The sequence below is a fragment of the Schistocerca cancellata genome, chromosome 2 (genome assembly GCF_023864275.1).
Source record: "Schistocerca cancellata isolate TAMUIC-IGC-003103 chromosome 2, iqSchCanc2.1, whole genome shotgun sequence".
Lineage (NCBI taxonomy): Eukaryota > Metazoa > Arthropoda > Insecta > Orthoptera > Acrididae > Schistocerca > Schistocerca cancellata.
This window is the reverse complement of record NC_064627.1, coordinates 492,098,639-492,126,509: the sequence shown is the minus strand read 5'-3', so window position 1 is coordinate 492,126,509 and position 27,871 is coordinate 492,098,639. Positions and strand designations below refer to the sequence as shown.

Here is a 27,871-nt window from a genome sequence, read left to right as displayed (position 1 = left end):
ATGGATTTCGTACCATCAGGGAGTGTTGGCTTCTTTTTATACCATAAAATCACGAGTGACATGATAAGCAAGAGGCATTATTCTTTCTAAAGGAAACAAAACGTGTTAAAATAATGGTTGGCACTGGTTAGAATCCGGAAAGAGAGATTACAAAACTAGAATTTTTATTCTCTAAGCGTTTACTCGAAGAAAGTACACTTTATAAGTAACCACCATTACAACCATCTCCTGACACAGTAATTATCAGCAAATTACAGTTCACTAGAACAAATCAATTTCGTTTAAACGTTATCGAGAAAAGTGCGTCTGCTGTGCTCGAAAACTACAAGCGAACTGGGTCAAACTGTGGCTGAAACTAGAAGCCGATGTAGTAGGAAATTATCGGAATAAGCCGTTCTGAATGCACCTGTTTTTCTACCTATAGGATGAGCATAGTAATAGCAATTTAGATTAAAGTTGCTATGTTCCATTTCGTCAAGTGTCTGCACAGATGAATCACATTATTCAACAGAAAATAGCTCAATACAGCGCATGATCCACAGGAGGCGTGCAGTCTAGTATCAGTTCTCAGAGGAATCATTTTCTGCGCTCTTAAAGTAATATGTAAGTATTAACAATAATTAAGAGATGTTATTGTAATAACCTTGTTATGCTGGTCGTGGTCGTCAGTTCTGTCGGGCTTGGCTAACACTTGGATGTTTGACTGTATGGATCTACTGAGCGCTTTTGGAAAGTGGGGTGCCCTCGGCCCTTGAGAGGCCAATTAAGAAGCTACTTGACTGAGAAGTAGGGGTTCCGGCCAAGAAAGCTGGGAATGGCTGGGAGAGCGGTGTGCTGATCACATGACTCTCCATATCCGCATCCAGTGACGACTATTGGTCGAGAATGACACGGCGGTGGGTCGGTACCGTTTGGCCTTAAGGGGCTTGTTCGGAGAGAGTTTTAGTCCGTAGACTGATCGGATTCAGATCTCCACCCTAGTCTTTCCCGTGCAAATTCCTGCAACTCTACATAACTACTGCAACATACGTGCATCCACATCAGTCTGTTTACTGTAGTCAAGTATTAGCCTCCCTCTACAGTTTTTACTTCTCCACACTTTTCAGCAATACCAAGATGGTGATTCCTTGATGCCTCTTAATGTGTCCTGTGAACTGATTCCCTATTTTAGCCAGCGTATGACGTATATTTCTTTTCTCCCCAATTTATTCAGTTCCTCTTCATTACTTATACGACCTACACATGTAACCTTCAGCATTCTCCTGTAACACCACATTACAGTGTCTTATATTCTCTTTTTTTCTGAATTGTTCATCGACCAACTCTCTCTTCCGTACATGGCTACACGTCGGAAGAATACCTCCAATAAAGGCTTCAAAGTGTTGAAATTTATATTTGTCGTTAAAGAATTCCTGTTTTCCAAAAACGCTTTTGTTGCTAAATATCAGTCTAATTTCACGTTTTATTTACGTCAGCAATAGTTATTTTGCTATTATTTTTAATGCTTCGTTTCCTAACAATTCCCTCCGGTAATTGAAGTCTACCACGCTCTAATACTCTTTTGTTGATGTTAATCGTATAATCTTCTTTCAGGACTCTTTCCATTCTGTTCAACTGATCTCCCAGGATCTGACGGATTTACAACTTCATCGGTCAAAAATTAAAATTTAATTCATTTTCTCAATTTCTCCTTGCTCTACGTGTAGATAAAATAACATTGGGTATAGGCTACAACCTTGTCCCTCCCATTCTGTATTACTGCCTCCCTTTCACGTACTTGGACTCTTACAATACCAAGCTACTTCCAGCACGAGCTGTAAACAAACCTCCGGCCCCGTATTTTATCCATGATAACTTCAGAATTTAAAAGAATCGAATACTGAAAATGATGCTGAAAGTTCTTTTTTTTCAGTGTGGAGATGCTCTAAATGTGGGTTTGCCATTCTTCTATCTGTCTTCAAAGGTAAGTCATAGGGTCACTATTGTCTCGTGTATTACGACATTTCTCTGAAGGCCGAACTCATCCTTCCTAAGGTTGACTTCTAACGGTTGTTCCATTATTCTTTACGTAACTCGCGTTGGTAGTTTGCTACCATGACTTGTTGGGTACCTCTCATACCTGTCAGCACTTGACTGCTTAGATATCTCATGTACCTTGTAACCCATATGGAACAGTTTTGTCTGTATGTCTCAAGTTATGAATAGTTCTGAGGGAACATCGTCTACTCCTGGTGCCTTGGCTTGACTTAGATCATTTACTAAACTGATAAATTCTTCTCGTAGTATAGCATGCCAAACTCAGCTTCATTAATTTACTATTTCCTTTCCATATTACTGTCTTCAAGTTTCTTTCTTTAACACAAGTATCCTAACATCCATTTCACACTTGCTTTCGTTCTGGCTTCCCATCGAAGGCCTTTATTTTGGTACTGCAGCTTCTTTCCTCCAAAGGTTTTTTTTATTTTTCATATGTACGACGTTTATATTTGCTATAGAAATGCATGTTTCTGAACCTAACCTCTGCATTTATCCACTTGTATTTCCTGCTTTGGGCCACCAGACACTTTTTGTCGATCTCATTCTTTACACGTATGTATTCCCTTTTGCCTACTTCATTTGCTGTATTTTTATATATTCTCATTCCATCAAAAGATTTAACGTGTTCTATGCTATCCAGATTTTCCTAGTGGCTCTTGTCTTTTTGCCTATCTGTTCCTCTACTGCCTTCACTAGTTAATCTTTCAAAACTACCCATTTTTATATCGTATTTTTTTCTGCTTATTCCCGTTAGTTGTTGCCTAGTGCATCCCTTGAAATTATGAACAATCTGTGGTTTTTTTAACGTATCCATGTCCCATCTTATTAATTTACTACCTTTCTGGAATTTCTTAAGTTTGAATCTGGATTTAATAACTAGTCAACTTCGGCCAGACCCCAGATATGACCCCGGAAACAATTTAAAATTTAAGACATGGTTTATAAATCCCTGTCTTGCAACTGTCCGGGGTGTATGAAACTTTCCAGTATTTCCATGTCCCTTCCACGTATAAATCATCCTGTAATGATTCTTCAGAGGAGTGTTAGTAGTGGTTACATAGTATTACGATGTGGAATGGCAAATTACGAATACGGTTTGACGTCGGCTGCATATTTTATTAGTGACACATGAAAATCTGTGTCGGACTGGGACTCGAATCTCGAATTCTCACTTATTGCAAGCGGCCGCCTTAACCACCTCGGCTACCCGCGCATGTCGCCCGAACCAACCAAGAGCTCCACATGTCTTGTAGTCTATATCCTTTATGCTTGCACTTTGTGATTCCCCGACAGGGAGAGACAAATTTGTATTATCGTTATTTTTGTGAGGTCTTGCCCACTCGTCGCTAATAGCGTGCCTAAGGGATGCGGCGTTCTCGGAATACTATAGAAAAATTCAAACAAATAAAGTTAGTACTTTTATTCCTAGAAAGCAAATTGACAATACCTAACTTTAACTACAGAAAATGTCACTAGCGAGTGACGACATGAAAACAGTTAAGTGCTTGCTACACACAAAGTCCAAGTAATCACTTGATATGGATCACGACAATCTGATAGCGTAGCACTAATGTCCATTGCAGACGTGCCAATCTGACCGGCCGAAGCTGGCAGGAACGGCAAATACACTATATGATCAAAAGTATCTGGACACCTAGCTGAAAACGACTTACAAGTTCGTGGCGCCCTCAATCGGTAATACTGGAATTCAGCATGGTGTGGCCCCGCCCTTAGCCTTGATGACAGCTACAACTCCCGCAAGCATAAGTTCAATCAGGTGCTAAAGGTTTTCGTGGGGAATGGCAGCCCATTCTTCACGGAGTGATGGACTGAGGACAGGTATCGATGTCGGTCGGAGAGGTCTGGCACGAAGTCGGTATTAAAAAATACAAAGGTGTTCTATATGATTCAGATGAGGACTCTATGCAGGCCGGTCCATTACAGGGATGTTCTACATCTACATCTACATCCATACTCCGCAAGCCACCTGACGGTGTGTGGCGGAGGGTACCCTGAGTATCTCTATCGGTTCACCTTTCTATTCCAGTCTCGTATTGTTCGTGGGAAGGATTGTCAGTATGCTTCTGCGTGGGCTCTAATCTCTCTGATTTATGTATATTTAAATAGCAACGGTCCTATGACACTCCCCTGCGGCACACCTGAAATCACTCTTACTTCGGAAGACTTCTCTCCATTGAGAATGACATGCTGCGTTCTGTTATCTAGGAACTCTTCAATCCAATCACATAAGTGGTCTGATAGACCATATGCTCTTACTTCGTTCATTAAACGACTGTGGGGAACTGTATCGAACGCCTTGCGGAAGTCAAGAAACAAGGCATCTACCTGTGAACCCGTGTCTATGGCCCTCTGAGTCTCGTGGACGAATAGCGCGAGCTGGGTTTCACACGACCGTATTTTTCGAAAGCCATGCTGATTCCTACAGAGTAGATTTCTAGTCTCCAGAAAAGACATTATACTCGAACATAATACGTGTTCCAAAATTCTACAACTGATCGACGTTAGAGATATAGGTCTATAGTTCTGCACATCTGTTCGACGTCCCTTGTTGAAAACGGGGATGACCTGTGCTCTTTTCCAATCATTTGGTACGCTACGCTTTTCTAGAGACCTAAGGTACACCGCTGCAAGAAGGGGGGCAAGTTCCTTCGCGTACTCTGTGTAAAATCGAACTGGTATCCCATCAGGTCCAGTGGCCTTTCCTCTTTTGAGCGATTTTAATTGTTTTTCTATCCTTCTGTCGTCTATTTCGATATCTACCATTTTGTCATCTGTACGACAATCTAGAGAAGGAACTACAGTGCAGTCTTCCTCTGTGAAACAGCTTTGGAAAAACACATTTAGTATTTCGGCCTTTAGTCTGTCATCCTCTGTTTCAGTACCATTTTGGCCACAGAGTGTCTCGACATTTTGTTTTGATCCACCTACCGCTTTGACATAAGACCAAAATTTCTTAGGATTTTCTGCCAAGTCAGTACACAGAACTTTACTTTCGAATTCATTAAAGCCTCTCGCATAGCCCTCCTCACACTACATTTCGTTTCGCTTAATTTTTGTTTGTCTGCAAGGCTTTGGCTATGTTTGTATTTGCTATGAAGTTCCCTTTGCTGCCGCAGCAGTTTTCTAACTCGGTTCTTGTACCACGGTGGCTCTTTTCCATCTCTTACGATCTTGCTTGGCACATACTCATGTACTGCATATTGTACGATGGTTTTGAACTTTGTCCACTGATCCTCAACACTATCTGTACTTGAGACAAAACTTTTGTGTTGAGTCGTTAGGTACTGTGTAATCTGCTTTTTGTCACTTTTTCTAAACAGAAAAATCTTCCTACCTTTTTTAATATTTCTATTTACGGCTGAAATCATCGATTCCGTAACCGCTTTATGATAGCTGATTCCCTGTTCTGCGTTAACTGTTTCAAATAGTTCGGGTCTGTTTGTCACCAGAAGGTCTAATATGTTATCGCCACGAGTCGGTTCTCTGTTTAACTGCTCGAGGTAGTTTTCAGATAAAGCACTTAAAAAAATTTCACTGGATTCTTTGTCCCTGCCACCCGTTATGAACGTTTGAGTCTCCCAGTCTATATCCGGCAAATTAAAATCTCCACCCAGAACTGTAACACGGTGGGGAAATCTACTCGAAATATTTTCCAAATTATCCTTCAGGTGCTCAGCCACAACAGCTGCTGAGCCAGGGGGCCTATAGAGACATCCAATTACCAATGTTATTGTCGTGTAACTACTCTTCCACAGGCCGTGCATTATGAACAGGTGCTCGATAGTTTTGAAAGATGCAATTGCCATCCCCGAATCACTCTTTACAATGAGAAGCAGGGAAGTGCTTAAAACATCAAAGTAGGCCTGTGCTGTGATAGTGTCACGCAAAACAACAAGGCGTGGAGGCCCCCTCATGAAAAACACGATCACACCATAACACCACCGCCTCCGTGTTTTACTGTTGGCACTTCACACGCTGGTAGATAACGTTCACCGGGCATTCACCATACCCACACCCTGCCATCGGATCACCTTGATTCGTCACTCCACAAAACGTTTTTCCACTGTCATCCAATGTTTACGCTCCTTACACCAAGCGAGACGTGGTTTGGCATTCACCGGCGTGATGTGTGGCTTATGAGTAGCCGCTCGACCATGAAATCCAAGTTTCCTCATCTCCTGCGTAACTGTCATAGTACTTGCAGTGGATCCTGATGCAGTTTGGAATTCCTGAGTGATGGTCTGGATAGACGTCTGTACGATAGGCATAATGTCTCTATCAACAAAGCTTTCAAGTCCAGGAACATTAGGTACTCCTGTACCTCCACGTACAATAGCTACAGTAAGCCAGCCATTACCATGTGTAAATGTATCATTAATATCAATACTAAAATTAAGTCTACATCCACAGAAAACACAGGGTCCGTCGACAAGGGCAGTGGCAGCAACAGTCTTCACAGCATTCTTCTTCTTGTCTGCAGCAGATGTTGAGAATTCAATGTTCTCGATAGTTTTATAGACTGTTTGCTTAGAGCGGCGACGATATCTTCTGTAAGGCATCTTGGCAGCGTTCAATGCAGTTGCCTGTGCAGCAGCAGCAGCGCGAGTGATCCGCTGCGCGGAGCTCGCTCGCTTATATAGACGCGCGATAGCGCGTGACCTTGATTCGGACTTATACTATTTCACAGTGCCAGCGGCGCGTTATCCCGGACGGGAGCACTAGCCTTACTATCGAGAACATTGAATTCTCAACATCTGCTGCAGACAAGAAGAAGAATGCTGTGAAGACTGTTGGTGCCACTGCCCTTGTCGACGGACCCTGTGTTTTCTGTGGATGTAGACTAAATTTTAGTATTGATATTAATGATACATTTACACATGGTAATGGCTGGCTTACTGTAGCTATTGTACGTGGAGGTACAGGAGTACCTAATGTTCCTGGACTTGAAAGCTTTGTTGATAGAGACATTATTGCCTATCATACCTACCATATAGCAGAACTTGCAAATAAAGACTTTGGTAAATCTGCTTATATGTCTACCTCAGCATTGTCATTGTATACACGTAACAAAAGACCCTCTTCAACGGTCGGCGGTCTCTGTCAGTCCACGGCCGAGGTCGGCCTGTATGTATTTGTGCTGTACGTGTCCCTTCACGTTTCCACTTCACTATCACATCGGTAAAAGTGAACTAGGTATGTTTAGGAGTGTGGAAATCTCGCGTACAGAGGTATGACACAAGTGACACCCAATCACCTGACCACGTTCGTGAGTTCCGCGGAGGGCCCCATTCTGCTCTCTCACGATGTCTAATGACTAGGTCGCTGATATGGAGTACCTTGCAGTAGGTGGCAGCACAATGCACCTAATATGAAAAACATATGTTTTGGGGGTGGTCGGATACTTTTGATCACGTAGTGTATATTCACTTCTTCTAGGTGTCACTCTTGGTGCGGCGAGGTCCAATTTCGAATACCACTGGCCGACGTTTACTCACCGCCTTCTCTGGTCTTAAATACTGCATCTTCGTTCCGACGCTTGTGGTTATGCCGGAACATTTCAGCAACCCCCCCTCCTCCCCCAAAAGCCACGGACCGTCGTCATGTATGGAGAGCGACCATGGCGGGGGATGCAGGAGTGTGGGCGCCTCGACGGGCCGGAAGCTGTGGCTGCAGGGGGCGTCAAGCTTGTGGCCGTAAACCGCCATCCGGCCTTCGCTCTGGCGGAAACCTTCCCCGGAAAGCAACCAGAAAGGCACGCGTCCACCTTCTGCTGCCATGAACCAGATGAAGAAGGCGCGACTGCTGCGGTGTGGACGGGCCCAGTTCCATCGATTGGACTAGAGGAAACGGAGGAGGCGAAGGCGCAGTCTCCATGGGGTCGTCCCGAGGTGTTCTAATGACACACTCTGGCGGCTGCTGCGACCGCGCTGTCCTTTGGACCCTGAATCCGGGGGAAGTGAAATTGATTTTGATGGCGGCACTGCAAACCATCTGGACCTGAAAGAAGATACATGCAAGCGCCAAGTCGACGGACGGGCCCAGCCCGCGCCCACCGCCAGCTGCCGCTAAAAACCGTGTAAAAGACAATATAATGCAGCGCGAAGTGATACTTGAGGCCTTCCCGCGGCGCCGAATGCTGAGGAGGGTGGAGCAGGTGGAGCAGTGTGAGATGGCGGCGGCCGTGAAGCAATTCCGCCGGCGATGGTCCCTCTCGTGGGTGCGATCGATACGAGGCGAGAAACAGTTGCAATGATTGATCCCTGGTGTGTGTGGATAGAAATTTGGCCATCTGCTGCTTGAATGTTCTGACAAAACGTTCCGCTTCGCCGTTTGACTGTGGATGGAACGGTGCACTAGTTAGATGCTGCATGCCATTGCGTTCAAAGAATGTTTCAAATTCATTTGACGTGAACTGATGTCCGTTGTCTGACACTATTACTTCAGGTAAATCGTCTAGGCAAAAAATCGATCACAACACCTGAATTGTGCTACGGGACGTTGTCGAGTTCATTGGCACAGCAAAAGGAAACTTCCTATATGAGTCAACTAGAATTAACCAACGAGTGTTCCAGAAAGATCACGCAAAATCTATGTGCACACGTTGCCATGGCGATTGCAACTTAGGCCAAGGAGAGAATTTTTGTGGCGGAGAGGACTGATTTTCCACACATGCGTGACACTGTGACGTCATCTGTTCTATTTGGGCATCCATACCCTGCCAAGTACAGCGACGACGTGCTAACTGTTTCGTAGGAACAATCTGCGGTGTCCATGGTGAAGTAATTGCAACACTTCTTTTTGGAAAGCTTTAGGGATCAACACACGGGACTGTTCACTGTCAATCTGAACAAGAATCACATCTTTCTGTACAGCGACGCTATGCCGACGTGCAAAGTATCGGCCCACTACAGACGTCTTTATGCTATTCAATGAAAGAGGCCAGGATGTGTGAATGTACTGGAGCAAAATGTTCAAATCTGGATCAGCTTCCGTGGCCTGTGTAATTTTCTTATAGTTCATCGAGAAAGACTGAAGCAAGTCAGAATCCTGAGCATTAATGTGACAACAAGATGCAGCAGAAGTTTCAAAGTCTGTATCAGGGCCAATCGGAAGACGCAAAAGTGCGTCCGCATTACCATGTTGAGCCGTCGGACGATACACAATCTCGAACTGATGTTGAGACAACAACAAAGCCCATTTGCAATTTTTGGGCAGTTCGTAATGGAACAGGTTTCGTCAAGTGAAACAAGGACTGCGAAGGCTTGTGATCCATAACTAAGTAGAAAATGGTTCAAATGGCTCTGAGCACTATGGGATTTCTGAGGTCATCAGTCCCCTAGAACTTAGAACTACTTAAACCTAACTAACCTAAGGACATCACACACATCCATGCCCGAGGCAGGATTCGAACTTGCGACCGTAGCGGTCGCGCGGCTCCAGACTGTAGCGCCTAGAACAGCTCGGCCCCTCCGGCCGGCTACTAAGTAGAAATTTCCACCATACAAATACTGGTGGAATTTGGTGGCACCATACACAATAGCCAAAGCTTTCTTGTGTATAGTTACACTTAGCTCTGGACAACACTTTTGACGCGAAAGCAAAAGGTCTAATCTGTGCGAAAGCACTGCACCGATTCTGTAAGAGGAAGTGTCCACTAGCAATACAACTGGTTTGTCAGGATCAATGTGAACTAAGCATCGATCACTGAGCAATGCATCTTCAAGTTTCTGAATAGCTGCTTGGCACTCATCTGACCAAACAAAAGGTACAGTCTTGCGACACAAGCGATGCAATGGAGCCCCTATTCGCGCAGCATTCGGTATGAACCGAATATAATAGTTTATTTTCCATAAAACTGACTGCAATTCTGTGACATTGCATGGAACTGGCAAATCTCGTATGCCTAACGAATGCGACTGAAGAGGATGTACACTTTGTTTATGACATGACCAAGATACTGCAACTCAGGTTTAAAAAAGCATCACACTTGTCTAGTCTACAGTTAGTCCTGCATCAGACAAAACACGAAACAAAGCACGCAAATCAGCAATATGTTCTTCAGGTGTACGACTTGCTACCACAATATCGTCCAAATACAGTAGTTTGAACAGTTTGGCACTTGTGCAGCCGGCTGTTCCAAATAACGTTGAAAAAAGGCGGGTGCGGAAGCACCGCCAAAGGCAAATGCAAATATTTAAACAAGCCTAAATGAGTATTTACTACAAGCAAGTTTTGAGATTCTTCATCGAGCGATATTTTAATATATGCGTCGTACAAATCAATTTTTGAAAAGTAGCGTCCAGCGCCTATTTTGTCCGTAAGATCGTCAGGGCGTAGCAATGGATAAGTATCAATCACAGTTTTTGGGTTGACTGTAGACTTAAAGTCAACACAGAGGCGAATGCGTCCTGAAGGTTTGGGGAGCGGACTTGCCCACTGACTAGCTGATATGGGCGCAATCATTTCGCTGTCTTGCAGTTGTTTAAGTTCAGCAGCGACTTTGTCCCGTAATGCAATGGGAAAAGTTCTGGCTCGGCAAAATTTCGGCTGAGCATTGTCTTTCAGAGTAATATGTGCAACAAAATTGTTAGCTTTGCTTAAACCTTCAGAAAAGAGTTCCGGGAATTCTTTTAGTAAGCTAGCTACACTGGCTTTTGCATTGAATGCAGACACTGACGACACATTTCTCTGAACGTTAAAGCGAAACAAATCAATAGAATCAAGACCAAACATGTTCTCACACGCGCTCGATATTATCACTGTAAAAGCCACCATTCGCATATGTGAGCGATATATGGGAGGCAAGTACATCTTCCGAGGACTGGAATGTCAATTGCGTGCTAGTTTTAGACAGGTGTGGGGAGCCTAGCAGATCATATGTTTGATGATTGAGCAATGTGACAGAGGCACCCATCACCAACTGAAATTTCACACGTTTCCCACAAATAAGTAAATGAAGTTGTATACATGGAAGAACCCTGGAGATACTAGAAGGTTTCAGATAGATTATATAATGGTAAGACAGATATTTAGGAACCAGATTTTAAATTTTAAGACATTTCTAGGGGCAGATGTGGACTCTGACCACAATCTGTTGGTTATGAACTGTAGATTAAAACTGAAGAAATTGCAAAAAGGTGGGAGTTTAAGGAGATGGGACCTGGATAAACTGAAAGATACAGAGGTTGTACAGAGTTGCAGGGAGAGCATAAGGGAACAACTGACAGGAATGGGGGAAAGAAATACAGTAGAAGTAGAATGGGTAGCTTTGAGGGATGAAGTAGTGAAGGCGGCAGAGGATCAAGTAGGTAAAAAGACGAGGGCTAGTAGAAATCCTTGGGTAACAGAAGAGATACTGAATTTAATTGATGAAAGGAGAAAATACAAAAATGCAGTAAGTGAAGCAGGCAAAAAGGAATACAAACCTCTCAAAAATGAGATCGACAGGAAGTGCAAAATGGCTAAGCAGGGATGGCTAGAGGACAAATGTAAGGATGTAGAGCCTTATCTCACGAGGGATAAGTTAGATACTGCCTACAGGAAAATTAAAGAGACCTTTGGAGAAAAGAGAACCACTTGCATGATTATCAAGAGCTCAGATGGAAACCCAGTTCTAAGCAAAGAAGGGAAAGCAGAAAGGTGGAAGGAGTATATAGAGGGTCTATACAGGGGTGATGTTCTTGTGGACAATGTTATTGGAAATGGAAGAGGAGGTAGATGAAGATGAAATGGGAGATATGATACTGCGTGCAGAGTTTGACAGAGCACTGAAAGACCTGAGTCGAAACAAGGCCCTGTGAGTAGACAACATTCCATTAGAATGAAATTTTCACTCTACAGCGGAGTTTGCGCTGATATGAAACTTCCTGCTAGATTAAAACTGTGTGCCGGACCGAGACTCGAACTCGGGACCTTTGCCTTTCGGGGGCAAGTGCTCTACCAACTGAGCTACCCGTGCACGACTCACACCCCGTCCTCACAGCTTTAATTCCGCCAGTACCACGTCTCCTACCTTCCAAACTTCACAGAAGCTCTCCTGTTAACCTTGCAGAACTAGCACTCCTGAAAGAAAGGAGTTCGAGTCTCGGTCCGGCACACAGTTTTAATCTGCCAGGAAGTTTCAACATTCTATTAGAACTACTGACAGCCTTGGGAGAGCCAGTCCTGACAAAACTCTACCATCTGGTGAGCAATATGTATGAGGCAGGCAAAATCCCCTCAGACTTCAAGAAGAATGTAATAATTCCAATCCCAAAGAAAGCAGGTGTTGACAGATGTGAAAATTACCGAACTATCAGTTTAATAAGTAACAACTGCAAAATACTAACGCGAATTCTTTACAGACAAATGGAAAAACTGGTAGAAGCCGACCTCGGGGAAGATCAGTTTGGATTCCGTAGAAATGTTGGAACACGTGAGGCAACACTGACCCTACGTCTGATCTTAGAAGAAAGATTAAGGAAAGGCAAACCTACGTTTCTAGCATTTGTAGACTTAGAGAAAGCTTTTGACAATGTTGACTGGAATACTCTCTTTCAAATGCTGAAGGTGGCAGGGGTAAAATACAGGGACCGAAAGGCTACGTACAATTTGTACAGAAACCACATAGCAGTTATAAGAGTCGAGGGACATGAAAGGGAAGCAGTGGTTGGGAAGGGAGTGAGACAGGGTTGTAGCCTCTCCCCGATGCTATTCAATCTGTATATTGAGCAAGCAGTAAAGGAAACAAAAGAAAAGTTCTACCACAAGTAGGTTTTAAAATCCATGGAGAAGAAATTAAAACTTTGAGGTTCGCCGATGACATTGTAATTCTGTCAGAGACAGCAAAGGACTTGGAAGAGCAGTTGAATGGAATGGACAGTGTCTTGAAAGGAGGGTATAAGATGAACATCAACAAAAGCAAAACGAGGATAATGGAATGTAGTCGAATTAAGTCGGGTGAAGCTGAGGGAATTAGATTAGGAAATGAGACACTTAAAGTAGTAAAGGAGTTTTGCTATTTGGGGAGCAAAATAACAGATGATGGTCGAAATAGAGAGGATATAAAATGTAGACTGGCAATGGCAAGGAAAGCGTTTCTGAAGAAGAGAAGTTTGTTAAGATGGAGTATAGATTTAAGTGTCAGGAAGTCGTTTCTGAAAGTATTTGTAAGGAGTGTAGCCATGTATGGAAATGAAATATGGACGATACATAGTTTAGACAAGAAGAGAATAGAAGCTTTCGAAATGTGGTGCTACAGATGAATGCTGAGGATTAGCTGGGTAGATCACATAACTAATGAGGAGGTATTGAATAGAATTGGGGTGACGAGGGGTTTGTGGCAAAACTTGACCATAAGATGGGATCGGTTTTTAAGAAATGTTCTGAGGCATCAAGGGATCACAAATGTAGTTCTGGAGGGCAGCGTGGAGGGTAAAAGTCGTAGAGCGAGACCAAGAGGTGAATACACTAAGCAGATTCAGAAGGATGTAGGCTGCAGTAGGTACTGGGAGATGAAGAAGCTTGCACAGGATAGAGTAGCATGGAGAGCTACATCAAACCAGTCTCAGGAGTGAAGACAACAACAAGTAAATGAAAAAAAGTTTGTTTGACTGGCGTACCACTGTAGAAACTGCACGCTTGCTAGTTGCAGATTTTGAATAGGACATGGCCGTTGTGACGAGTTTTGTGTGTGGGCTGAATTCCTATGTTTATTCCGTTGCAAACATATCGATTACCCATGTCGTTTTCTACCACAAGCATAAGACTGGGGTTATCGGGAAGGGCAGTCTTGGCATTTGTGCCGTGAGTAACGCCTAGCACAAGACAATTCTGTTCGCCTGTGTAGCCACCTGTTTAGCGGACTGCATACGCGACGTTTTGAGCAGGGTGGCGATTTACTGTGTCTGGAACTGAGATATATGCATTAGCTCTGTGTGACATCTAACGCTTGCAGCTGCGGAGCGTGAGCAAAGGGCGGGACAGGTGGGGTAGCCATATTGGAAGACACAAATGCAACAAATAGACAAAAATTAGGACAAAAGCAAATAAATGAATAAATGGTCTGCAACGCCAACCAAACTCTGCTTAGCAAAAACGATAAGAAACTGTTAAAGTAAAGCGAGCGCCCTGCAAAGTAAGACAACGAAAATTAAGGCGCCAGAAAGAAAGAAAGAAAGGAAAAAAAGGTAGTAGCTGGCAATCACGTACTTTGTTTCTAACACCTCCTCGTTAGTTGCGGGGTCTTACCCACTCATTGCTAATAGGGTACCTAAGGAATGCAGTGTTCTCGGGATGCAATAGAACAATTCAAACAAATAACATTAGTAGTTTTATTTCTAGAAAGCAAATTGACAATATTTTGAATACAGCAAATGTCACTAGCAAGAGGGAACACGGAAACAATAAAGTTCTTGCTATATACAAAGTTCAAGTACGCAATTGAAACGGATCATGACAGTCTGATAGCGTAGAACTAAAGTCCGTTGCAGACAGGGTCGATCTGAGCGGCCGAGGCTGGCGGAAGCGGCACTTAAGTTCACTTCCCCCAGGTGTCGCTCTTGGCGCAGCGCTGTTGAATTCCGCGCACCATTGACCAATGTTTTCCTCACCGCCTTCTCTGCGTCTTCGTTCCAGCGCTTGTCGTTCCGCCAGAATAATTTTAGCCCGCCGAGTCATGTATACTAACAATTTACACAATGTCTGTGTTTATACAATTTATGTATGTTACATTACAATAATTCTACGCGGTGTAAAATTGTCCAAATGGCTCTGAGCACTATGGGACTTAACTTCTGAGGTCATCAGTCTCCTAGAACTTAGAACTACTTAAACCTAACTAACCTAAGGACATCACACACATCCATGCCCGAGGCAGGATTCGAACCTGCGACCGTAGCGGTCGCGCGGTTCCAGACTGGAGCGCCTAGAACCTCTCGGCCACACCGGCCGGCTGTAAAATTGTACCAGAAGGTTTTCCCGTTCGTGCCTTACCTTCAATCCATGTTCTTCTTTTAATTTTAATTTTTTTATTTTCTTACTATCGAATTTCAGTGCTCCATTACAATTACATTTTCGTCTCCTTTAACAAATGAATATCCACACAAATTATAAAATTGTATATATGTGTGGATGTTCCATATCTCCTTCTAAACCAAACTTACTACGAAAATCACTTAGTGTGTGAAAAGAACCAACGTGGTGGTAAGAACTAGCTACCTCTGAAAGAGGTTGGGGTGGAGGTGAAAAATAAGCGTAGCTAATAACGCGCAAATACCCAGGCTATAGGCATCTAGCATTAGAGAACTGTGAGCGCTAAGTGACTTGCAACAAACATTACACATAATTTTAAAATCCTTACGAGACTTTTTCTCGCTGGTACCCCCACAAAATGATGAAAGGAACAAAATTTTTCGCTAACTACATTTTCGCTGTTAATGTAGTAAAACTGCCTCATCTGGCATGACAATTTAATTTACTGCTTTACTACAAATTCCATTTTCAACACATTTCGCGACAGTATTCACATATATCACTGGATGTAATTACAAAATTAGATCATTGCACGACACTTAGCCCAGGAGATAAGGCGTTGTAAATATTGAGCTACGTGAAAACGAAACTGCAGTGTGAAATTCTCTAGAAATACAGAGGTACTAAATGGAAAAATATGAGCGAAATACATTAAATATATATGAAGTACATGAGTTAAATCCCTACACAGGTAAATCCGTGGGTAAAAAGCTTCTTCTAAACCTCTGGATCGATTTCAGCCAATTTTGTTACACATATTACTAACTATCTTGAAACTAATACTATTGGGGTGAGAAGCAGCAACATCGTATTGGCGTTGGTGTAGTAATGTGGAGAGAGAATGGGAGTGGAAGAGATTGACACACACAGAGGGGAACACAGGAGATAGAGTCACAGAGGAGGAGATGGACAGAGAGAGTAGGGAGGAGGAGATGGACGTAGACAGGAGGGGAGGAAGAGATGGATATAGAGGGGAAGAGGAGATGGACGGAGATAGGTGGAGGAGGGAATGGACAGGTAGAGAGAAGCGGAGGAGATGATAGGAGAGGGGAGGAGGTGGACAGAGAAAGGAAAGAGGAGGCGATGGATAGAGAGAGGAAGGGAGAGGAGATGGACGTAGACAGGAGGGGAGGAAGAGAGAGATATAGAGGGGAGGAGGAGATGGACGGAGATAGGTAGAGGAGGGAATGGACAGATAGAGTGAAGTGGAGGAGATGATAGAGAGGGGAGGAGATGGACAGAGAAAGGAAAGAGGAGGCGATGGATAGAGAGAGGAAGGGAGGGGAGATGGACATAGACAGGAGGGGAGGAAGAGAGAGATATAGAGGGGAGGAGGAGATGGACGGAGATAGGTGGAGGAGGGAATGGACAGATAGAGAGAAGTGGAGGAGATGATAGGAGAGGGGAGGAGATGGACAGAGAAAGGAAAGAGGAGGCGATGGATAGAGAGAGGAAGGGAGAGGAGATGGACGTAGACAGGAGGGGAGGAAGAGAGATATAGAGGGGAGGAGGAGATGGACGGAGATAGGTAGAGGAGGGAATGGACAGATAGAGAGAAGTGGAGGAGATGATAGAGAGGGGAGGAGATGGACAGAGAAAGGAAAGAGGAGGCGATGGATAGAGAGAGGAAGGGAGGGGAGATGGACGTAGACAGGAGGGGAGGAAGAGAGAGATATAGAGGGGAGGAGGAGATGGACGGAGATAGGTGGAGGAGGGAATGGACAGATAGAGAGAAGTGGAGGAGATGATAGGAGAGGGGAGGAGATGGACAGAGAAAGGAAAGAGGAGGCGATGGATAGAGAGAGGAAGGGAGGGGAGATGGACATAGACAGGAGGGGAGGAAGAGAGAGATATAGAGGGGAGGAGGAGATGGACGGAGATAGGTGGAGGAGGGAATGGACAGATAGAGAGAAGTGGAGGAGATGATAGGAGAGGGGAGGAGATGGACAGAGAAAGGAAAGAGGAGGCGATGGATAGAGAGAGGAAGGGAGAGGAGATGGACATAGACAGGAGGGGAGGAAGAGAGATATAGAGGGGAGGAGGAGATGGACGGAGATAGGTAGAGGAGGGAATGGACAGATAGAGAGAAGTGGAGGAGATGATAGAGAGGGGAGGAGATGGACAGAGAAAGGAAAGAGGAGGCGATGGATAGAGAGAGGAAGGGAGGGGAGATGGACGTAGACAGGAGGGGAGGAAGAGAGAGATATAGAGGGGAGGAGGAGATGGACGGAGATAGGTGGAGGAGGGAATGGACAGATAGAGAGAAGTGGAGGAGATGATAGGAGAGGGGAGGAGATGGACAGAGAAAGGAAAGAGGAGGCGATGGATAGAGAGAGGAAGGGAGGGGAGATGGACATAGACAGGAGGGGAGGAAGAGAGAGATATAGAGGGGAGGAGGAGATGGACGGAGATAGGTGGAGGAGGGAATGGACAGATAGAGAGAAGTGGAGGAGATGATAGGAGAGGGGAGGAGATGGACAGAGAAAGGAAAGAGGAGGCGATCGATAGAGAGAGGAAGGGAGAGGAGATGGACGTAGACAGGAGGGGAGGAAGAGAGAGATATAGAGGGGAGGAGGAGATGGATGGAGATAGGTGGAGGAGGTAATGGACGGATAGAGAGAAGCGGAGGAGATGATAGGAGAGGGGAGGAGATGGACAGAGAAAGGAAAGAGGAGGAGATGGACAGAGAGAGTAGGGAGGAGGAGACGGACGTAGACAGGAGGGGAGGAAGAGATGGATATAGAGGGGAAGAGGAGATGGACAGAGATAGGCGGAGGAAGGAATGAATGGATAGAGGGAAGCAGAGGAGATGATCGGAGAGGGGAAGAGATGGACAGAGAAAGGAAAGAGGAGGCGATGGATAGAGAGAGGAAGGGAGATGGACTATGAGTGGGGGAGGAGGAGATGGATAGAGAGAGTCGGAAGAAGGAGATGTACAGGGAGAGGAGGAGAAGGAGATGGACAGTGGGAAGGTGTGGTAGAAATGGACAGAGAGAGGCGCAGGACGAGATGGACAGAAAATGGGGAGTGGAGGTGGGGGATGGAAGATGTGTGCAAGAGAGGTGGAGGAAGAGGTGAAATAGGGGATGAAGAAGGTGATGGACAGAGTGTGGGTGAAGAAGGAAATGGACTAATAGGAGACTGGAATAAGTATATATTCGTGCAATGCCAGGTACTCAGCCAGTTTTCTTTATAATGTATTCCTTCAGTACCTTCATTAGGGGATCTGAAAGCCATATGCATTTGTGCCTGTGAGTGTGGTTTTGTACTTATCTTCACTATGCATTTTAATTTTCTTATGAATTTTTAGGCGTTCTCCTGCATTACCCATATTTGATTTTGTGACGCTATCCGTGTGTTGTGTCGTCCCAGGGGTAAGTGATGAGGATGAAGTAGTACTCGAATACAAAAGAACGATGAAATGAACAATACTTATACTCTGTTCATCAGAAGAATAAAGCTGATGTAAACATCATGCCATGTATTCTTCCCCGTTTTCTTGAATCTCATTGGAATTCGTTTCACATGGAGCGGAAGCCAAGCTGTAATCAGTACAGTCAAGTCCGATCATAAGGATACGTTTTACGCTGTGTTACACGCACATAGGCTGAGCGATAATGTGCGACAACAGCCTTTTCAGCGCGATGAACTTTGGCATCACTGATCAGCCAGCGGTCCAACTAACCTGCAACGGTGTCGGCAGTTGCAATTCAGATGTAAAAAGAGACAAGCAAAGAAACAATATAGCTTTGAAAGCCATTTAATTTTTAAAAAGAATGAAATAATATTCAGCAAAACTCTAGCACTGCTACGCGCTTCTTAGGTGACCAGACGGAAAGTATACTATGGACTCGTCCTCACCTGACATAATATTCTAATTACAAACAAGAGTGATGAAAATCCCTAACTTAAACAGAGGGTAATTTTTCTGAGCGAGCTGTGTGTAATGCAAAAGCATAGGACAGGGATTTCACCGTACTGCTGAATACTGAAACTACAGTCAGTCGTCTGGTAATCTCATAGCTCCTTCCTTATCCGAATCCGAGAAATCGGTTTCAGTTCTAGAAGTGTCATCTGCTACGTTTATAACGACCCTACCAACAACAGGGTCCACGAAGCCAACCAGGCGTCGCATTTTCTGTTCTTCTTTTATGACGAGCCGTTCTACACTCCTGGAAATGGAAAAAAGAACACACTGACACCGGTGTGTCAGACCCACCATACTTGCTCCGGACACTGCGAGAGGGCTGTACAAGCAATGATCACACGCACGGCACAGCGGACACACCAGGAACCGCGGTGTTGGCCGTCGAATGGCGCTAGCTGCGCAGCATTTGTGCACCGCCGCCGTCAGTGTCAGCCAGTTAGCCGTGGCATACGGAGCTCCATCGCAGTCTTTAACACTGGTAGCATGCCGCGACAGCGTGGACGTGAACCGTATGTGCAGTTGACGGACTTTGAGCGAGGGCGTATAGTGGGCATGCGGGAGGCCGGGTGGACGTACCGCCGAATTGCTCAACACGTGGGGCGTGAGGTCTCCACAGTACATCGATGTTGTCGCCAATGGTCGGCGGAAGGTGCACGTGCCCGTCGACCTGGGACCGGACCGCAGCGACGCACGGATGCACGCCAAGACCGTAGGATCCTACGCAGTGCCGTAGGGGACCGCACCGCCACTTCCCAGCAAATTAGAGACACTGTTGCTCCTGGGGTATCGGCGAGGACCATTCGCAACCGTCTCCATGAAGCTGGGCTACGGTCCCGCACACCGTTAGGCCGTCTTCCGCTCACGCCCCAACATCGTGCAGCCCGCCTCCAGTGGTGTCGCGACAGGCGTGAATGGAGGGACGAATGGAGACGTGTCGTCTTCAGCGATGAGAGTCGCTTCTGCCTTGGTGCCAATGATGGTCGTATGCGTGTTTGGCGCCGTGCAGGTGAGCGTCACAATCAGGACTGCATACGACCGAGGCACACAGGGCCAACACCCGGCATCATGGTGTGGGGAGCGATCTCCTACACTGGCCGTACACCACTGGTGATCGTCGAGGGGACACTGAATAGTGCACGGTACATCCAAACCGTCATCGAACCCATCGTTCTACCATTCCTAGACCGACCAGGGAACTTGCTGTTCCAACAGGACAATGCACGTCCGCATGTATCCCGTGCCACCCAACGTGCTCTAGAAGGTGTAAGTCAACTACCCTGGCCAGCAAGATCTCCGGATGTGTCCCCCATTGAGCATGTTTGGGACTGGATGAAGCGTCGTCTCACGCGGTCTGCACGTCCAGCACGAACGCTGGTCCAACTGAGGCGCCAGGTGGAAATGGCATGGCAAGCCGTTCCACAGGACTACATCCAGCATCTCTACGATCGTCTCCATGGGAGAATAGCAGCCTGCATTGCTGCAAAAGGTGGATGTACACTGTACTAGTGCCGACATTGTGCATGCTCTGTTGCCTGTGTCTATGTGCCTGTGGTTCTGTCAGTGTGATCATGTGATGTATCTGACCCCAGGAGTGTGTCAATAAAGTTTCCCCTTCCTGGGACAATGAATTCACGGTGCTCTTATTTCAATTTCCAGGAGTGTATATCCCACCAGCGTTCGGCAGTGACATGTGAAAAAGCTGCTTCCGTTAGTTACAGTCCTTCTGACAGCTTAACAGTGTTGTTACTTCTCAGGCCAAATCCCGCAACTTGGCTCCAGATCATTTCTGTTGGGTTCATATTGTAATGGTACAGTAGCAAACGTTAAAATTCAGCATTTGTATGATGTGGTCAGTGCTGTGAAAATGATTGTTTATCATGTATCTACGATACTTATCTACCTCTGTGGTATAAAAAGTGATGAACATAGTCCAAATACAGAGGATTTGGTTTTTCATTTTTGCCTTAAAAATTAAATTATTATGTTTTCTTAATTTAAGCAACTTTTATTAACAATATTTAATAAAACATTAATAATTAAGAATTTGTATTTTAAATTAAAACAGGAATTTCGGGTCCAATATGTTAATAGAAACAAGAAGACATGCATTATTTATAAAGAAATGACGGTGAGTTTTATAATTACGACTCATAGGTATTTTAAACTGAACGAGAAAAAAAGATGAGATTTGAACCAGCGAATCATTAACTGTAATGATTAACATTTCATAAAGCTACGGACTGCGTTAGACGGAAGATGTGGGCTGGTGCATATACTGTATTACATACAGTGGCTGGGACAACTTCAAAGCCGGTTATCTCTGTACATTTGTGAAAAACATTAAGAACAGCCTATTTCTCGGCACTTTTCAGCCGTATTCCACACGGGTGTTTCACTACGGAACAGAAAGCAGCCTCAATCATTTTCATACTGCGCATTAACAACGTGACAATCAGAGCACGACGCTGCAGAGGCCGTGACTGTACACGATTTTTGAAACAAAAACTACGTAGCTAAAGCGTGATTAAGACAAACGTTGATGGCTGTTGACACATTTGAATATCTTAAAGTTTCGTGTAATCTAACTTAGTAATAATATATCTAATACATCAGCAGGACCTACTTTCAAGAGCGTAACAACACCAGTGTAACGTGTGCTACGGCTTCTGACCAACCATCACGTTTGTGTTTGTTTACATCAGGTTTATTCTTCTGATGAACGGATTATAATAAGTAACGGTTCGATATTACTTTACTTTGTTAGATAGACCGTCCAGAAACACGGTAGGTCACGATATAAGCAAAGTGTTCAATAAAGCGTCTCAAATCCAACCCTTCAAGCGGAGGTCATAAGAGTTCAACTAACGACGACAGCTCAGCAGGTGACGCTAACAGCTAGCGGGCGATCCCGAAATGGAACCAAGACCGCCCGCGAGCTGGTCGGTCCGTGCCTTTTCAACCCTTCCGACGTGACGCTGCAGTCCACGACTGCGGAGGCTGTCCCCCGGCGGAAGAGGTGAATTGGCGGCAGCTCACATGACTTACGCTGCCAGCCTCTGCAAGTGACCTGGTCGCTGCTGGAGTCGATAGTGAAGGACTCCACACCCTATACTCAACTAGCTCAACTACCAAGAAGACCTGTACTCTCTGCCACCGCAAAACATAAATTCCCACCTTATGTAACTTCTATATATGTTATAGGTACAGAAAGATGGCTAAAGCCGGAAATAAGTACTGCAGAAATTTTTTCTAACGATCTAACAGTGTTCAGAAAGGGTAGATTAAATACAATTGGTGGTGGAGTATGTATTGCTGTTAGAAGTAGTTTGCCTTGCAGTGAAATTGTAGTAGATAGTTCCTGCGAAATAGTATGGGTAGAGGTTATACTTGACAATTGGATTAAACTATTGATTAGGTCGTTTTACCGACCCCGGACTCAGAAGATATAGTTGCTGAACAGTTCAAAGAAAATATGAGTCTCATTTCAAATAGATACCCCACTCATACAATTATAGTCGGTGGTGACTTCAGTCTACCCTCGATATGCTGGAAAAATTATAAGTTTAAAGCCGGCGGCAGACATAAAACGTCATCCGAAAATGTACTGAATGCTTTCTCAGAAAAGTATTTTGAACAATTAGTTCATGAGCCCACTCGAAGCGTGAATGGTTGCGAAAGTATACTTGACCTCTTAGCAACAAATAATCATAGACAAATACAGAGTATCGAGACGAATACAGGGATTAGCGACCACGAGGCAGTAGTGCTAAACCGAATATCGTAACTCCTACAACTATCAAAAAGAAACGCAAAGTGTATCTATTTTTCTACGCTCTTAACGCCTTTTTAAGAGAAAGTCTGCACTCCTTCCGATCTGATCATGTAAGCGTAGAAAAGTTGTGGAATGATTTCAAAGAGATAGTATCGATAGCAATTGAGAGATATCTAAGTCTACATCTACATGAATACTCTGCAAATCACATTTAAGTGCCTGGCAGAGGGTTCATCGAACCACTTTCACAATTCTCTATTAGTCCAATCTCATATAGCGTATATATCACATAAATTAATAAGTGATGGTACTGATCCCCCATGGTACACAAAATGGATCAGATCACTGCTGCAGAAGCAGCGAAAAAAGCATGCCAAATTTAAAAGAACCCTAAATCCCCAAGACTGGCATAGTTTTGCAGAAGTTCGAAATATAGGGCGTACTTCAGTGCGAGATGCTTTCAATAGTTTCCATAACGAAACTCTGTCTCGAAATCTGGCAGTAAACTCAAAGAGATTCTGGTCACACATAAAGCACACCAGTGGCAAGACGCAATCAATACCTTCACTGCGCGATAACAATGGTGAAGTTATTGATGAAAGTGCCACTAAAGCAGAGTTATTAAACACGGTTTTCCGAAACTCCTTCATCAAAGAAGGCGAAGTAAATATTCCTGAATTCCAATCAAGAACAACTGCCTAGATGAGAAACATAGAAATAGATATCCTCGGTGACGCAAAGCAGCTTAAATCACGTAATAAAAGCAAGGTATCCGGTCCAGATAGTATACCAGTCAAGTTCTTCTAAGAGTATGCTGATACAATAGTTCCATATTTAGCAATTATATACAACCGCTCGCTCACAGAAAGATCCGTACCTAAAGACCGGAAAATTGCTCAAGTCACAAAAATACCCGAAAAGGGAAGTAGGAGTAATCCGTTGAATTACAGGCCCATATCAATAACGTCTATTTGCAGTAGGGTTTTGGAACATATACTGTACTCGAACGTTATGAAATACCTCGAAGGAAACGATTTATTGACACATAGTCAGCAGGGATTCAGAAAATATCGTTCTTGCGAAACACAGCTAGCTCTTTATACTCATGAAGCAATGAGTGCTATCGGCAGGGGATGTCAAAATGATTCCATATTTTTAGATTTCCAGAAGGCTTTCGACACCGTTCCTCACAAGCGTCTTCAAACCAAACTGCGTGCCTATGGAATATCGCCTCACGTGTGGAACTAGATTCGTGATTTCCTGTCAGAAAGGCCACAGTTCGCAATAATAAACGGAATTTCATCGAGTGAAACAGAAATAATATCCGGTGTTCCCAAAGGGAGTGTTACAGGCCCTCTATTGTTCTTGATCTATGTTAACGACATAGGAGACAATCTCAGTAGCCGTCTTAGATTGTTTGCAGACGGTGCTGTCATTCACCTTCTTGTAAAGTCATCTGATGACCAAAACGAATTGAAAAAGGATTTAGATAAGATATCTGTATGTGCGAAAAGTGGCAATAGACCCTGGATAAAGAAAAGTGTGAAGTTATTCACACGAGTCCTAAAAGAAATCCGCTAAATATTGATTACGCGATAAGTCACACAAATGTAAAGGCTGTAAATTCAATTAAATACTTAGGAATTACAATTACAAATGCCTCAAATTGGAACGATCACATAGATAATGTTATGGGTAGAGCCAACCAAAGACTGCGATTCATTGGAAGAACACTTAGAAGGTGCAACAAGTCTACTGAAGATACTGACTACACCACGCTTGTCCATCCTATTTGGAGTGTGGCTGTGCGGCGTGGGATCCGCATCAGATGGGACTGACGGATGACATCGAAAAAGTACAAAGAAGGGCAGCACGTTTTGTATTGTTGCGGAGTAGGGGAGATAGTTCCACAGACATTATACGAGAATTGGAGTTGCAATCATTAAAACAAAGGCATTTTTCGATGCGACGGGATCTTCTCATGAAATTTCAATCACCAACTTTCTCCTCCGATTGCGATAACATTCTGTTGGCACCCACCTACATAAGAAGAAATTATCATCACGATAAAATAAGAGAAATAAGGGCTCGCACAGAACAATTTAAGTGCTCGTTTTTCCCGCTCGCCGTTCGAGAGTGGAACGGTAGAGAGACTGCAACCTCAGAACTGCCTGCCTGATGCGTTTATATTTCCTGAAGTCAATCTCATCGTCATCTAACATATCCTCAGTGTTCTTTTCCATTCTTCTGTATATTATTCTTGTTGGCAACTTTGATGCATGAGCTGCTAAGCTTATTGTGGGATAATTCTCGCACTTGTCGGCTCTTTCAATCTTCGGAATTATGTGGACAACATTTTTCAGAAGGTCAGATGATATGTCGCCATACTCATATATTCTACACACCAACGTGAGTAGTTGTTTTTTTTTCACTTCCACCAGTGATTTTAGAAATTCTGACGTAATGTTATTTGTATCTTCTGCGTTTTCGATCTTATGTCTCCCAAAGCCCTTTTAAATTTCCCTGATATCTGCGCCAAAACGAATTATATTCGTGATGGTTTGAGTACAGTCGTGATCAGTTGACTTTAAGGCACATGTCTAGCTGTTTCGTCGCCTTAGTCAACAAATTCGACAGTGGCCTTCCAAATACAAATACAGGATCCACTATTATCAATTCGTACCACAAGTTCTCATAGTTTCAATAGATACAGCATTAGCTTTAACAAGTTCAATACATCTTCGCATTTGTAAACTCCTGAAGCACATAAATACTTTGTGATATATATACACTCCTGGAAATTGAAATAAGAACACAGTGAATTCATTGTCCCAGGAAGGGGAAACTTTATTGACACATTCCTGGGGTCAGATACATCACATGATCACACTGACAGAACCACAGGCACATAGACACAGGCAACAGAGCATGCACAATGTCGGCACTAGTACAGTGTATATCCACCTTTCGCAGCAATGCAGGCTGCTATTCTCCCATGGAGACGATCGTAGAGATGCTGGATGTAGTCCTGTGGAACGGCTTGCCATGCCATTTCCACCTGGCGCCTCAGTTGGACCAGCGTTCGTGCTGGACGTGCAGACCGCGTGAGACGACGCTTCATCCAGTCCCAAACATGCTCAATGGGGGACACATCCGGAGATCTTGCTGGCCAGGGTAGTTGACTTACACCTTCTAGAGCACGTTGGGTGGCACGGGATATATGCGGACGTGCATTGTCCTGTTGGAACAGCAAGTTCCCTTGCCGGTCTAGGAATGGTAGAACGATGGGTTCGATGACGGTTTGGATGTACCGTGCACTATTCAGTGTCCCCTCGACGATCACCAGTGGTGTACGGCCAGTGTAGGAGATCGCTCCCCACACCATGATGCCGGGTGTTGGCCCTGTGTGCCTCGGTCGTATGCAGTCCTGATTGTGGCGCTCACCTGCACGGCGCCAAACACGCATACGACCATCATTGGCACCAAGGCAGAAGCGACTCTCATCGCTGAAGACGACACGTCTCCATTCGTCCCTCCATTCACGCCTGTCGCGACACCACTGGAGGCGGGCTGCACGATGTTGGGGCGTGAGCGGAAGACGGCCTAACGGTGTGCGGGACCGTAGCCCAGCTTCATGGAGACGGTTGCGAATGGTCCTCGCCGATACCGCAGGAGCAACAGTGTCCCTAATTTGCTGGGAAGTGGCGGTGCGGTCCCCTACGGCACTGCGTAGGATCCTACGGTCTTGGCGTGCATCCGTGCGTCGCTGCGGTCCGGTCCCAGGTCGACGGGCACGTGCACCTTCCGCCGACCACTGGCGACAACATCGATGTACTGTGGAGACCTCACGCCCCACGTGTTGAGCAATTCGGCGGTACGTCCACCCGGCCTCCCGCATGCCCACTATACGCCCTCGCTCAAAGTCCGTCAACTGCACATACGGTTCACGTCCACGCTGTCGCGGCATGCTACCAGTGTTAAAGACTGCGATGGAGCTCCGTATGCCACGGCAAACTGGCTGACACTGACGGCGGCGGTGCACAAATGCTGCGCAGCTAGCGCCATTCGACGGCCAACACCGCGGTTCCTGGTGTGTCCGCTGTGCCGTGCGTGTGATCATTGCTTGTACAGCCCTCTCGCAGTGTCCGGAGCAAGTATGGTGGGTCTGACACACCGGTGTCAGTGTGTTCTTTTTTCCATTTCCAGGAGTATATATATATATATATATATATATATATATATATATATATATATATATATATATATATATAAAACTTTGCATGGGAACGGAGGTCTATTTGTTGTTTTTTGAAGCTAACATAGGGAACGTAGCATCACAAACTATCAGCGGCAGAATCTGATGTTAATCTTCACGGGCTAACGGTTGCATATTCATGGAGTCGCAAGTCAACAAGTGACTGAAAAGCAGCTTAAAGAGAAAAACATTTGTTTGAAAATTTAAAACGACACTACAAGTGTGTTCACTAAACCCAAACACTCTCAAAATCTTGTACGTGACAAAACACTTCATTCGGGTGCACCGGGGACGCTGTACTACTGTACAGTCACTCACTGGAACGTGTACTAGAGCAAGAGTTCGCAAGCAGTGGTGGACTCATGGTGAACAATGTTCGCGAACCAAGTTCCTTGATGAAAATATTCGAGTGTGGAGAGAAAATATGCAAAATTCGATCTTTGCTGTCGATCGTCTTTAGTGTAGACAACAGTGGTCTTTTTGGGGAAATGGTGGAAAGGGATTGTACACCACTGTTACAACTACGGGTATCGGGAAATTGATTACATCAGCGTACGAGAGTGGTAAAGACAACGCGAATAAAATTTCGCTGCTGCAAAAACAAATATTTGCTTCTATACGTGAACTACATGAGCTCAGTTCATCAGAGTCAACAAGAATCGAATTTTGTACATCCAGTGATTTGTTAAGAATTCTGAAATTAGTTATTTAGTAAGTCAGTTACATGTTACACAGATCATTTGAATGATTCTTTTATCGAAACAACATGAAACGAGTCAGTTTGCAGTATACGTACGCATGATTAGTGTTAATATTAATGAACACATTATTATTTTTAGTCCTACCC

The 27,871-nt window shown here is 44.6% G+C and overlaps 1 non-coding gene across 1 annotated transcript; it reads right to left on the bottom strand.

The window, feature by feature from the left end:
• Positions 1 to 11,942: 11,942 nt before the first annotated feature.
• Positions 11,943 to 12,017, bottom strand: Trnas-cga (transfer RNA serine (anticodon CGA)). Its single transcript has one exon. It is a non-coding gene; the product is annotated as a tRNA-Ser (tRNA).
• Between the last annotated feature and the right edge of the window lie 15,854 nt (positions 12,018 to 27,871).